The 13,682-nt window shown below is 44.8% G+C and overlaps 1 protein-coding gene across 2 annotated transcripts in view; it reads right to left on the reverse strand.

Moving 5' to 3' along the window:
- LOC138249903 (ATP-binding cassette sub-family C member 2-like) overlaps positions 1–13,682 on the reverse strand; it is a 546,861-nt gene that overhangs the window by 316,613 nt on the left and 216,566 nt on the right. The window lies entirely within an intron of this gene.

The raw sequence follows: 13,682 nt of genomic DNA on the forward strand, positions 1-13,682 counted from the left end.
CAAGAGTATGCCCCAGTCCTCTCAGAAACACTGACAATTTTCTAGATACTCATTTAGAAGTATCAGGAAACCACTCAACCGAGCTAGAGCAGTAAAATAATAGGATAAGTTTGAAGCAAAAGATACTTCCTATTATCAGCTACAGCAATTCCTTATTGTAACTGTTGTCACTGCATTCTGTATTATAAGAAAACTGTTTATCTCCATCATATACAGAATGAAAACTTTGGAAAGGCTGACTAATAACCTAGGACAGGAATGCAAAATAGTCAGAAAATCAAACAATCACAGTTTTATAAATATTTTGATGCAGAATAAGTTGCACACTTTTAATGCATAGTTACTTTAATTAGGAAACATATAATTAGGCAACTGATATGGCTTTCCCTAGGAAAGAATAATAACTAGTAGTAGGTATTGCCACAGAAAAGGTAGAGCTGCTTTTTAGAAAGTAGCCAGTAGCGGCTCTACCAAAAGAAACTTGGGGACATCCACAACATGGTTAGGCAGCTTCCAACCCAATATTTTGCTTGAGATTCGGGAGATGCACGCACACACATGCTGGTAAACAATACGAGTATCACAATAAATAATACAGAAGTTTTCAGTGTATAATACAATAGTATTTGTGTATATATACAAACTAGGTATTGTCTTTAAAAAAACTACAACTCTCTCTTATTCACTACTCTATGCTCATCCTATACCTCTTTTAATATAATTTCTACCTCCACTCTCTGACGTATCCCAAACCTCAATGTACTATTATGATCTTCCTAAGAACCCTTTCTGGACTCTTCCCTCTTTTATATCTCCTTTGGCTCTTTCCAAACCTGATTCCAACACTAATGCAATTTGGGTTCCAGTAGCATACTACTCACCAAAAAGCGCTTCAATGACTCATCAGGGGTGGCAAGTGCTAAATAAATAAAATTACAAATAGAACTAAAGGCAGTATTGCTGAAAACAGGAGTTTGTTTACTTTAAAGAGAATGGCGTATGTTAAAAGGTAGAAACCTCAATTAACACATAAGGAACAAAGTATAATTCTTTTAACATAATAGGTTGCCAAACAATTTTTGCAAAATGGGGTTCACAAACTGCAAAAGACAGTTATATGCCAGGGTTATGTGTTGGTACCAAAGAACAATGTTTCCATTCAAACTCCTAAGAGGACATTTCTGCCAGCCCTACAGAATCTCATGCTAAACAGATTAACATACAAATTGGAAAGAGAATAGAAGACATTTTAGGTAAGAAATCTGCAGACATCAACTTCATAATTCAGATCTGAACTCTGGATGAGACTGACAATAAAGAACAAATCATTTTAGTTCACATGGCATGTTTTGGTGCTTCCATCAGGGCTGCTAAACTTGTTGTGGGAAAATGTTGTGTGGGGCTATCTGGAGGAAGAGGGAGCTCACCAAGCCGTTTGAAGGGCATAGCAATCCCCAATGGAGAGTAAAATGTCCCATTTTCTGGTTACAAATCAGTAACATTCAAAATCATCTTCAGGTCCACACACCAATATGCATTCTATTCCACAGCTTTTAAAGCAAAAACAGAAAAACTACTTTAAAGGAAGGTGCACAGTGTGCTCAGAGGTAGAGGAAATGACTTGTATTATCTGTATAATATAAGTAGATGGGTACTTTCTTTAACTTGAAATTGCCTCTCTCAGAGAGCAGCAGTTGCGGGCAAGTTTCTCTTTTTCAAGCCTGTGACACTAATGAGAATTGCTCTGGGCCCTGGTGCACTGCACATGCTACACTAGTGTTGGCTTCCATCCTACGCATGGTAATAGACGTGCACACCTGCCCTGAATGACCCAGCTGTACTGATGTCTAGATCCCTTATTGTTAGACGTGCCAGCCTTAGGTTGATCATCCCCCCACCTTTTGCCTACCTCCCTCCACTTTTCTGACACTGTTTTTGCTGGTTTTAGGACTCTGCATACTTTACCACTGCTGTCCAGAGCTAAAGTGCATATGCTCTCTCCCCTAAACATGGTAAAATTGGTCCCTAACCAATTGGCATATTTAATTTACCTGTAAGTCCTTAGAAAAGTGCACTACCTGTGTCCACGACCTGTGAATTAAATGCTAATAGTGGGCCTGCATAACTGATTGGGCCACCCACATAAGTAGCCCCTTACCCATGTCTCAGGCTTGCCATTGCAAGGCCTGTGTGTGCAGTTTCACTGCCACTTCGACTTGGCATTTAAAACTACTTGCCAAGCCTTAAACTCCATTTTCCTTACATATAAGTCACCCCTAAGGTAGGCCCTAGTTAACCCATAGGGCAGGGTGTTATGTAGGTAGAAGGCAGGACATGTACATATGTGTTTTACATGTCCTGGTAGTGAAAAACACCTAAATTAGTTTTCCACTACTGTGAGGCCTGCTCCTTTCATAGTCTAGCATTAGAACTGCCCTCATATACTCTTAAGTGGTAGATTCTGACCTGGAAGGAGTATCCATGTCTTGTTTGTTACTGCCAGACTGGTAATAGAAAATCCTGCTTACTGGTGAAGTTGGATTTAATATAACTATTTTAGAAATGCCACTTCTAGACAGTAGGCATTTCTATTGACTTACTGCCATCTGTGCCTTGCCTTACAGCCTGTCTCCTATCTACGTCTGATTTGTGATGGTTGACACTTCCCCTTGTGCATTCCACCCAGACAACCATAAACACAGGACACACAGTCACATCTTCATTCATCTGCATACTGAATGAGTCTTCCTGGGCAGGAAGGGTGGAGGGGGTCACACTTACATTTCAAAGGCCAGTATCCTGCCCTCACATAAAGGTCTCATAACCCCTCCACCCCCCCCACAGGGATCCTGGCAGATAGGACTGGGCTGAAAGGGGAACTGATGCACTTCAAAACCACTATTTGAAGTGTCCCCCCACTTCAAAGGAAGTTCTGGTATAAACTGGGTCTCTGACCCCACCTGCACTCTGCTAGAGAACTGCCTGGCTGCTCAAATGGCGCATCTGGACTGCTTTGCTGGCTGTGAAGGAATGGTGCCCTGCTTGTTGCCCTGCTGGACTCTGACTCTGCTGGAAGGAATCTGCCTCCTCCTGAAGTGCTCTCCAAGGGCTTGAATTGAGCTTGCCTCCTGTTTCTGAAGTCTCAGGGACAACAAAGATTTCACCTCTTAACCCCTTCTGTGCCGGGGACGTAATGGTTACGTCCGCCGGCACAGTGCTGCTGTGCTGAGGACGTAACCATTATGTCCTGGTACAGGAGCTCGGAGGGAGCGCTAGCGCTCCCTCCGTGGGTTTCCCTCCCACCCCTCTCAAGGCAGGGATGGAAGGGGAAGCCCTTCCCCTTCCAACCTCGATCCCCTACCCCTTAATGACGTCCGCGTGCGATCGCACGCTGACATCATTAGAGGGTGCGGGTCCCGCTGGAAGCCATTTGCTTCCAGCGCGATCACGGAGAAACAGGTACGTTTCTCCTCCAGCTGGCGGGGGGTTTCACACAAAGAGGCATCGTGGGAAAGGAAGGGGTTTTCCTTTCCCCCAATGTCTCTTTGAGCATTCCTGCTGCCCGATGGCATCGCGATCGGGCAGGAGGAATGCCCACTGGACGCCAGAGATTTTCTTTTTTTTGTTTTTATGTGCTGTTTGTGTGTCGGGGTGCGGCCCCTTAGGCAAGGGTCACTCCCATTTGGAGGGCATTTGTTTCATGGCCATTTCTGCCCCCCTTGGGGGCAGATGGTCCTATTATTTTTAGGCTGTTTTGCCACCAAGGGGGGCAGAAACCACTTGAACGCCAGGGATGTTTTTTATTTGTTTATTTCTGTGGGGGGCATAGAACTGTTGGCCATTTCTGCCCCCCTTGGGGGCAGCTCGATCTATTTTTTTTAGGCCCATCTGCAGGGCAGAATCCACTTAGGCACCAGAGATAATATGTGTGGTTATAGGATGGGGCGGCCCCTTGGGCAAGGGTCGCTCCCCTTAGGGGGGCATATTATTTATGTCCATTTCTGCCCCCCTCAGCCTATTATTGTTAGGCTGATCTGCCTCCAAGGGAGGCAGAAACCACTGGAACACCAGGGATTTTTTTTATTTGTGTATTTCTGTGGGGGGCACCCCATTGAACAAGGGTCGCCCCCCCAAGGGGGGAATAGAACTGTTGCCCATTTCTGCCCCCCTTGGGGGCATATTGGCCTATTTTCTTTTTAGGCCCATTGCCCCCAAGGGGGGCAGAAGCCACTTAGGCACCAGGGATAGTGTGTGTGTGTTTTTTATTTTTTGTTTGTTTTGGGGGTGGCCCACTGGGCAAGGGCCACTCCCCATGGGGACACACTACTAAAGGTATTTTCTGCCCCCCTTGGGGCAGATAGGCCTATTTTTTGGTAGGCCCATCTGTCCCTATGGGGGGCAGAATCCACTTAGGCACCAATTTCTAAATGCTTGATGGTGGGGTGTTTGTCAACTGGCGAAGTATTTGCATTTGTGGTAAAAACAATTATCCTTACTTGTTCGAGTTCAAAGCATTTGCTTTCTTTGCTGTGGCTCCTTGCGGTTTTGGCAGTGGTTGACCTGCGGTTTGCATTGTTGCATGTTTTACGTAAGTAAAAACAATTTACTCCAAAGGAGTATTGTTGCCATGCATGAATGACAAGTTTGTAGGTGGTGTACTAAATACAGGATTGTTTGTGAAATTGTCCTTAGATTTGTGCACAATTATATTTGTGTTGTCTTATTTCTAATTTGCTTTTCTTTCTTTCTTTTTAGTGGGATATCATTAGTGATTGCTGTGTCTGTACAGAGTAGTTGCTGGTGAGCATTTTTTTCCGGCAAGTGAGCGGTAGTATTTTTCAGTTCATAACTCTTTGTATAAAGCCACACTTTGTTTATTACTTATCTTACAAAGTGCAGGTTGTTGGTGGTGCATTTGTCCAGTTACTTTTCGTAGGAAGGATCATGGCTAGCCTCAGGATGACCGCACAGCAGGTTGTTGGTATACTTTTTGAGTCATTTTCTGATCATGATTATGAGATTGACTCAGCATCTGAGGCAGAGGAGGAAGTGAGAGCATCTGGCAGTGAAGTTTCTGTCGTAGAGGAATCTTCTGAAGAGGAAGCCACTCTCAGTGCAGATGAAGGGCCTGTTTTAGAGGAGGACACTGATGTGCCATTAGTGCAGCAACCTGGGGCTGAAAGGTTTTCCGTTAGAAGACCTGAACTCTGGGTTGCTCCAGACATGGAGCAGCAAGAGTTGCCTGCCTTTACTGGTCTCCTGGGGAGTAGAGTCAATACAGAGAACTTTTTACCTGTCAATTTCTTTGAGTTATTTATGGATGATATGTTTTTGGAAGATATTGTTGATCAGACTAATTTGTATGCGGAGCAGTATTTGAGGGACAACGCTGCTAGACTTAGGCCACACTCTAGAGCTACCCAGTGGAGTACCACAAATTTGAAGGAGATGAAAAGGTTTTGGGGTTTGACTCTTTTGATGAGATTGATAAGGAAGCCGCCACTGGCTTCTTATTGGTCTACTAGTCCCTTGATGGCAACCGCTATATTTCCTGCATCCATGAGTCGTAATCTGTATTTGCTTCTTCTTCAGATGCTGCATTTTGTTGACAATGCTTTAGCCTTGCCACGAGATCACCCTGATTCTGACCATCTTTTTAAGATTAGGCCTGTCCTTGATCATTTTGTAGATCAGTTTTCAGAGATCTATGTTCCAGGCAAAGAAATAGCTGTGGATGAGTCTTTTGTCCTCTTCAAGGGTCCTTTGGTTTTTAGGCAGTACATTCCTAGCAAGAGGGCACAATATGGAATTAAATTGTATATGCTGTCTGAAAGTAGTACAGGATATGTGTATAATTTCTTAGTCTACACTGGTAGGGATTCCAGTATTGACTCCCCTGGTTGTCCTCCCACTTTTGGAGTTACTCAGAAAATTGTGTGGGAACTTGGTAGACAACTGTTTTAAAAAAGGTCACCATTTGTATGTAGACAACTTCTACACTGGAGTGCAGTTGTGCAAGGAATTGTTTAGAGTGGACACTGTTGCTTGTTGCACAATTCGTTGTAACCGGAAAGGCTATCCAAGGGAGCTTGTCTGTAAAAAACTTGAGAGGGGACAGTGCAGTGCCTTGCGGAATGATGAGCTGCTGGCTTTGAAATTTTCGGACAGGAGGGATGTCTACATGCTAAGTACCATCCATCATGAGTACTTTCCCCGTGACTGTTTGGGGCCAGGGTGCTGAAGTGCGCAAACCTGTGTGCATTTTAGATTATAATAAGCACATGGGAGGTGTAGATAGAGTTGATCAGAGGTTGGAACCTTATACTGTTATCTTAAGTCTTACGCTTGGTATAAGACGTTAGCAATTCACCTCTTCCACTTGGCAACTTTTATTGCTTTTATTGTGTTCAAGGATAGGTCTCCAGAGTCAAAGATGACATTTGTGAAATTTCAGGAGTCAGTGATAGAGAGCCTTATTGTGGTGGAACAGGCAAGAGTTCCTAGAGAGGCAGTGTTGGAGGATGTGGCTAGATTGAAAGATCAACACTTTGCTGAGCACTTTCCTCCCACGCCCAAAAAAGACTTTCCAGCTAAGAAATCCAGAGTCTGTGCTCGAAGAGGTATCCAGAGGGAGACTCGAATGTACTGCCCAGATTGTCCTTCAAAGCCTGGGCTGTGTGTGGGTTGTTGTTTCAGGAATTTCCACACCCAGAAGAATTACTCGGAACTACCATGAGTGTAAAATGCCTGTTTTATATTTTCATGTGTTTAGTTTCATGGTTGGCATTTTTGTCATGTACTTAGTTGGAGCTTTTGTGTTTGTGGTTTTGTAATTATTGCTAATTAATTAGCGGTTTCTTTGTTTAAAATAAATAAATAAAAAGTGATATCTTTCTGTGTGGAGTGGCGCTTGGCTGGCAGTGTAGATATTGACTTGCTGTTGGCTACTGCAACACACTGCCAGACAAACGCCAGCCCACACACTCCCATCAGCTGGTGATTGCTGTATCAGGCATGTGGGCGTATGTAAGTGATGGGCCCTTGAGTGGCGCTGTCTGTCGATGCAAGTGTTGTAATGCGCTGGGCCTAGGGATGGCGGTGTGAATGATCTTTTGCATGTCATGTATAAAAGGTGTGTGAATGGACTGCAAAGCGGTTGGTGCCTTGTCGTGGCTTTACAGCTCACAAGCTGAGAGTCATTGGTTCAGTTTTTTGGCCTTCCAGTTATTAACAGTGCATTTAATTTTTGTGAAATCTCTTGTTAATAAAATTTGATCCACTGAACCATCACTAACCCTCATGCCAAATCCAACCAGTATTTGTGGTAAAAATGACAAAACCTGCTCCGCTGTAATCAGGCATCGCAGCACACCTGTGACATGCTAGGTGTCTCGGGTGGAACCCCGATGATGAAGCATGCCACCAACTTGGTTGGTGGGTGAGGGGTCTTTTTAACATAACCTAAGTGTGTTTCTTTTTACAATTTTAGTGTTTGGAACATCACATTAGTACGTGGGCACATCAAAATGATCTATTGCAAAACTACCTGTTTGGGGGGTGGGGTGGCACCTATGTTTTTGGTCCCGGGTGCGGCCTTCATCTAGGGAAACCTACCAAACCCAGACATGTTTTAAAAATAGACACCCCAAGGAGTCCATGGAGGTGTGGCTTGCCTGGATTCCCCAACATTTTCTTACCCAGACTCCTCTGCAAACCTCAAAATTTGCTTTAAAAAGCATATTTTCCTCACTTTTCTTTGTAGGATCAACACTGAGGCACACATTTCCTTCCACCCAGCATTCCCCTCAGTCTCCCAAGTAAAATGATACCTCACTTGTATGGGTCACCAAAGCAGAGTCGGCCTAAAAGATGTATAAAAGAAAAATATGTGCTTATCAACTCGCTGTGCTATCCCCTCAATCTCTACAGGTTTTTGGCAATTTTCTGTTGCAGGCACCTGGGCCACGCACACAAGTGAGGTATCATTTTTATCGGGAGACTTGGGGGAACGTTGTGTGGAAGGAAATTTGTGGCTCCTCTCAGATTCCAGAACTTTCTGTCACCGAAATGAGAGGAAAAAGTGTTTGTTTGGCCACATTTTGAGGTGTGCAAAGGATTCTGCCCCACAAGAAACCCCATCTTGGATTCCCCTAGGTGTCTAGTTTTTAAAAATGCGCAGGTTTGCTAAGTTTCTCCAAGTTCTGGCTGAGCTAGGGGCCACAATCCACAGCTAGACACTTTGCAAAAAACAGCTCTGTTTTCTTTGAGAAAATGTGATGTGTCCACGTTGTGTTTTGGGGAATTTCCTGTCGCGGGCGCTAGGCCTACCTACACAAGTGAGGTACCATTTTTATCGGGAGAGTTGGGGAGAACACTGGGTGGAAGGAAATTTGTGGCTCCCCTCAGATTCCAGAACTTTCTGTCACCGAAATGAGAGGAAAAAGAGATTTTTTGGTCAAATTTTGAGGTTTGCAAAGGATTCTGGGTAACAGAACCTAGTCAGAGCCCCACAAGTCTCCCCACCATGGATTCCCCTGGGTGTCTAGTTTTAAAAAATGCGCAGGTTTGCTATGTTTCCCTAGGTGCTGGTCGAGCTAGAGGACAAAATCCACAGCTAGACACTTTGCAAAAAACAGCTCTGTTTTCTTTGTGAAAATGTGAAGTGTCTATGTTGTGTTTTGGGGCATTTCCTGTCGCGGGCGCTAGGCCTACCCACACAAGTGCGGTACCATTTTTATCGGGAGACTTGGAGGAACGTTGGGTGGAAGGACATTTGTGGCTCTTCTCAGATTCCAGAACTTTTTGTCACCGAAATGAGAGGAAAAAGAGTTTTTTGGGGCAAAGTTTGAGGTTTGCAAAGGATCCTGGGTAACAGAACCTAGTCAGAGCCCCACAAGTCACCCCATCTTGGATTCCCCTAGGTGTCTATGTTTCAAAAATGCTCAGATGTGCTAGGCTTCCCTAGAGCTAGCTGAGCTAGAGGCCAAAATCCACAGCTAGGCACTTTGCAAAAAACAGCTCTGTTTTCTTTGTGAAAATGTGATATGTCCACGTTGTGTTTTGGGGCATTTCAAGTCGTCGGCCCTAGGCCTACCCATACAACTGAGGTACCATTTTTATCGGGAGACTTAGAGGAACGCTGGGTGGAAGGAAATTTGTGGCTCCTCTCATATTCCAGAACTTTCTCTCACGGAAATGAGAGGATTCTGAGTAACAGAGCCTGGTCAGAGCCCCACAAGTCACCCTATCTTGGATTCCCCTGGGTGTCTAGTTTTAAAAAATGTGCAGGTTTACTAGGTTTCCCTAGGTGCCGGCTGAGCTAGAGACCAAAATCTACAGTTAGGCACTTTGCAAAAAACATGTCAGATTTCAATGTAAAAATGTGATGTGTCCATGTTGTGTTTCCTGTCGCGAGCATTAGGCGTACCCACGCAAGTGAGGTACCATTTGTATCGGGAGACTTGGGGGAACACAGAATAGCAAAACAAGTGTTATTGCCCCTTGTTTTTCTCTAAATTTTTTCCTTCCAAGTGTAAGACAGTGTGTAAAAAAGACGTCTATTTGAGAAATGCCCTGTAATTCACATACTAGTATGGGCACCCCGGAATTCAGAGATCTGGAAATAACCACTGCTCCTCAACACCTTATCTTGTGCCCATTTTGGAAATACAAAGATTTTCTTGATACCTATTTTACACTTTTTATATTTCAGCAAATTAATTGCTGTATACCCGATATAGAATGAAAACCCATTGCAAGGTGCAGCTCATTTATTGGCTCTGGGTACCTAGGGTTCTTGATGAACCTACAAGCCCTATATATCCGCGCAACCAGAAGAGTCCAGCAGACGTAACGGTATATTTCTTACAAAAATCTGACATCGCAGGAAAATGTTACAGAGTAAAACGTGGAGAAAAAGGGCTGTTTTTTTCACCTAAATTTCAATATTCTTTTATTTCAGCTGTTATTTTCTGTAGGAAACCCTTGTAGGATCTACACAAATGACCCCGTGCTGAATTCAGAATGTTGTCTACTTTGCAGAAATATTTAGCGTTCTGGGATCCAGCATTGGTTTCACACCCATTTCTGTCACTAACTGGAAGGAGGCTGAAAGTACAAAAAATAGTAAAAATGGGCTATGTCCCAGTAAAATGTCAAGATTCTGTTGAAAAATTGGGTTTTCTGATTCAAGTCTGCCTGCTCCTGAAAGCTGGGAAGATGGTGATTTTAGCTCCGCAAACCCTTTGTTGATGCCATTTTCAGGGAAAAAAAACACAAGGCTTCTTATGCAGCCCTTTTTCCTCTTTTTTTTTTTTTTTTTTTAAACTAAATGTTTGCTGTATTTTGGCTAATTTCTTGATCTCCTTCAGGGGAACCCACAAAGTCTGGGTACCTCTAGAATCCCTATATGTTGGAAAAAACGGACACAAATTTGGCATGGGTAGCTTATGTGGAGAATTTTTTTTAAGAGGGCCTAAGTGCGTACTGACCCAAATAGCCAAAAAAAGGCTCGGCACAGGAGGGGAAAAGACCTAGCAGTGAAGGGGTTAAACTCCTGGTGCGTAGAAAATCGATGCAACACCTGCAGAAATCGATGCAAAGACTGCATTGCAGCTGGAAAATCACCGCACGATGACTGGAATGACGCAACACCGATTACCCGACAGAGAATTGGATGCAGCACCTGCCTTGTGATTGAAAATTAGATGAACTGCCTACTGGATAGACGCAGTGCCTGCTCCTTCTACCAGCTCCAAGGACTTTCAATGCATCATATCTTGCCATCAAAATATCCCCGCAGAGCAGTAAGGAACCAAGACTGCGCACCTGAAAAATGACGCAAACCCTTGCAGCGTGGAAAGAAACAACGCATCATCTGTGCCACACCACAAAATCCAACGCAATACCTTATTTTTCCATGCATCTCCTCCTCTGCGGTCTATGTGTCATTATGTTTTACACATACCAGGTACTATGTGTTACAAAGAAGCAACTATTGATTTCTAAAGATTGAGACTTGTGCTTATTTGATCTTTGTCATTTTTACCTTATTTTATTCAGATAAATATTAACTATATTTCTATACCTGTGTAGTGTATTTTTGTTGTGTTTTCACTGTGTCACTGTATGATTTATTGTACAAATACTTTGCACATTGCCTTCCAAGTTAAGCCTGACTGCTCAGTGCCAAGCTACCAGAGGGTGAGTACAGAATAATTGGATTGTGTGTGACTTACCCTTACTAGGATTGTGGTCCCTACTTGGACAAGGGTGTATGCCTCTGCCAACTATAGGCCCCATTTCTAACAGTTATGCTGATTTTTGTTGTCATAGGCAAACACAGACCATCCGTGTGCACCATGCCATTGGCCTGGCATGCGGATTGTAGTGTTGTAGGACTGGGAGAGGCGCCCAAAGTGGTACCATCATAGTGGTGAAGGGCTACTTACTTTACCAGGAGTTAAACAGCATGACTGTGGTGGTGGCAGCATTTCATGTAGTGATCAGTAGGAGTGAAGAGGTTCTTTTTGGCTATGGTTACCGGAGTGAGGCCACATTTAAGTTTCCTCCACTGTGTGCTTAACTCAACCCTTGGCCTATGTCAGTTTGGTGTGGAGTACTGTGCTGTCTGTGAATAGTTCATCTGCGCTGCGTGTATGTGTGCCTGGGAAGGATAAAGTACAGGGATAGTGCAGGGCTGAGCTGTGCATGTACGTTCAAGGCATGTGCTGGGTGTTTGTGTGCCTCTAAGTGGTAGAAATTGTGTAGTGCTGTGCAGTACGAGTTTGTTGAAAACATATGCTGGGTGTATTTGTGCCTGTGAGGGGTGCACTACATAAAGGATACAGTGCTGTGCACTGCATGTATGTTGAAAACATGTGCTGGGTGTATTTGTGCCTGGAAAGGGTACAATACATGGAGGACTGTTATTTCCATTTTGGGAGACCTAGCGCTGCATGGTGAAACATGAGAAGGTAGAGGAATTCCTGCAGACAGATTTGAGCATTACCGCATTCCTGTAACGTGAGTGGGACACACTGGAGAAGTGAGAGCCAAGCTCCCCCAGTACACTTGAAAGGGTGCCCTCTAATTCAGAGAGAGGCCACAAGGAAGGGGCCTTGGCACATCTCAGGAAGGAGATGGGGTACATAGGAGAATCATAAAGAGAAGGGCTGAGGCCCTGGGCTAAACTTTTGATACATATATCACTGTCGCTGACATCCAGGGGTGAATCCCCATGACCTGTAGGGATACCAGCTTTGGAGTCACTCCTGCTGTAACAGACTGAGGAAGAGAGGGTAGAGGAGGGGGCACTTCAAAAAGAAGCCAGCCCCCAATATAAATGTCAAAGACAAGACCTCTGATTCACATTAGGTGTCTGGAAATGGATTAGAAGAAGGGGAGCTTGAAACCCCAAACATTGTCAACTGTCAAGCTGCTGGTCGGGCTGTGCCAGGAGGAGAAGCTCTGCAAGACATCTGCCTGTGACCAGGACTTGGGGACTAAGACTGTTATTCTCCCAGCAGGGTGGGGGGGCATCCCCCTGGAAATCCAAGACCACCTATCCTGGAGCACTAGCCCTTGCCTGCCTGCCTAGAATTGCATGTCCAGAGAGGTAGAGAAAAGTATTTGAGGGAACGAGATCCAGTGGGGAATCCTGTTGAGTGGACTCCCAATGCAAGGAGGGAGGAGATGGCTGCTTCACTGATTGGGTCACTGCCCGGCTGCAGGAAAAAGTTAGTGACCCTTGTATGCCAGAGGAGGGCTGCCCCGAAGTGAGCCATGGACAATTCTGCCCTGCCAGGAGGTGCGCCGAAGAACTTCTGGTTGTTGCAGCTGCACAACTATGTATGAGGAACCTGAGGAGCACCGAGTGCAGCCCACCTCAGCTATGTGCAGTGAACGCCACTGAACCAGCTACTGCTGTTCCAGCGCCCACAGAAGGGGGTGGCTTGCTCAGAAACTCCTGTTGCTCCGACCCTACACGTGCGTGTAAGACTGATTTTGAGCCAACCAGCCTCAGGGGATCTTACTTGTTAGATAGCACTTTGCCAATGGAACACTTTTGACTTTAGTACACAGTCGTAATGGACTCTTAAGACTCAGACTACTAGTGGGGCTTACCCTGGATATTGCCTATTGTGAATGGGGAATAACCACTATTGCTAGAGTGAGGAGGGAACTGCCTAGAACCCTAGCCTCAGGGTACTGTGTAGCTCTTTGTGAATATCATATCTCCCTTTGTGTTAATAGCTGTAAAATAAAAATACTTCTCTTTTTTTCATAAAAATTAGTAGTTGGCTGGACAGTAATTTGTTGCTACTACTGCATGTATCTTGAGTTGTGAGCCTGTATTCACCCTCAGTTTCTACTTTCCCCTCTGAGGGAGGCTTGGACTGCTTGAACCACGCTACTACTGACAGACAAGTGCTGAAGGGGTACTTGGCCCAGTTGCTCAGGATCTATTGTAAGTCGAGCCCGGGTCATCAGGAACAAAAGCCTCAGCCCCCATGGCTGGCTTCCATAACTCCTGCTTGCCCTGTGTCATGGACATCATTTAGGGGTTGCCAGGTGTCGCAGCTGCAACCTCTGGCTTGCCTCATGTGGCCCAAGGCATCAGAGGTGGCAAAATCAGCGCCAGGAATGCAAGGGCAACTCGTTCTTATAGAAGTCGGCTGTGG

Source organism: Pleurodeles waltl, chromosome 8 (genome assembly GCF_031143425.1).
Source record: "Pleurodeles waltl isolate 20211129_DDA chromosome 8, aPleWal1.hap1.20221129, whole genome shotgun sequence".
Lineage (NCBI taxonomy): Eukaryota > Metazoa > Chordata > Amphibia > Caudata > Salamandridae > Pleurodeles > Pleurodeles waltl.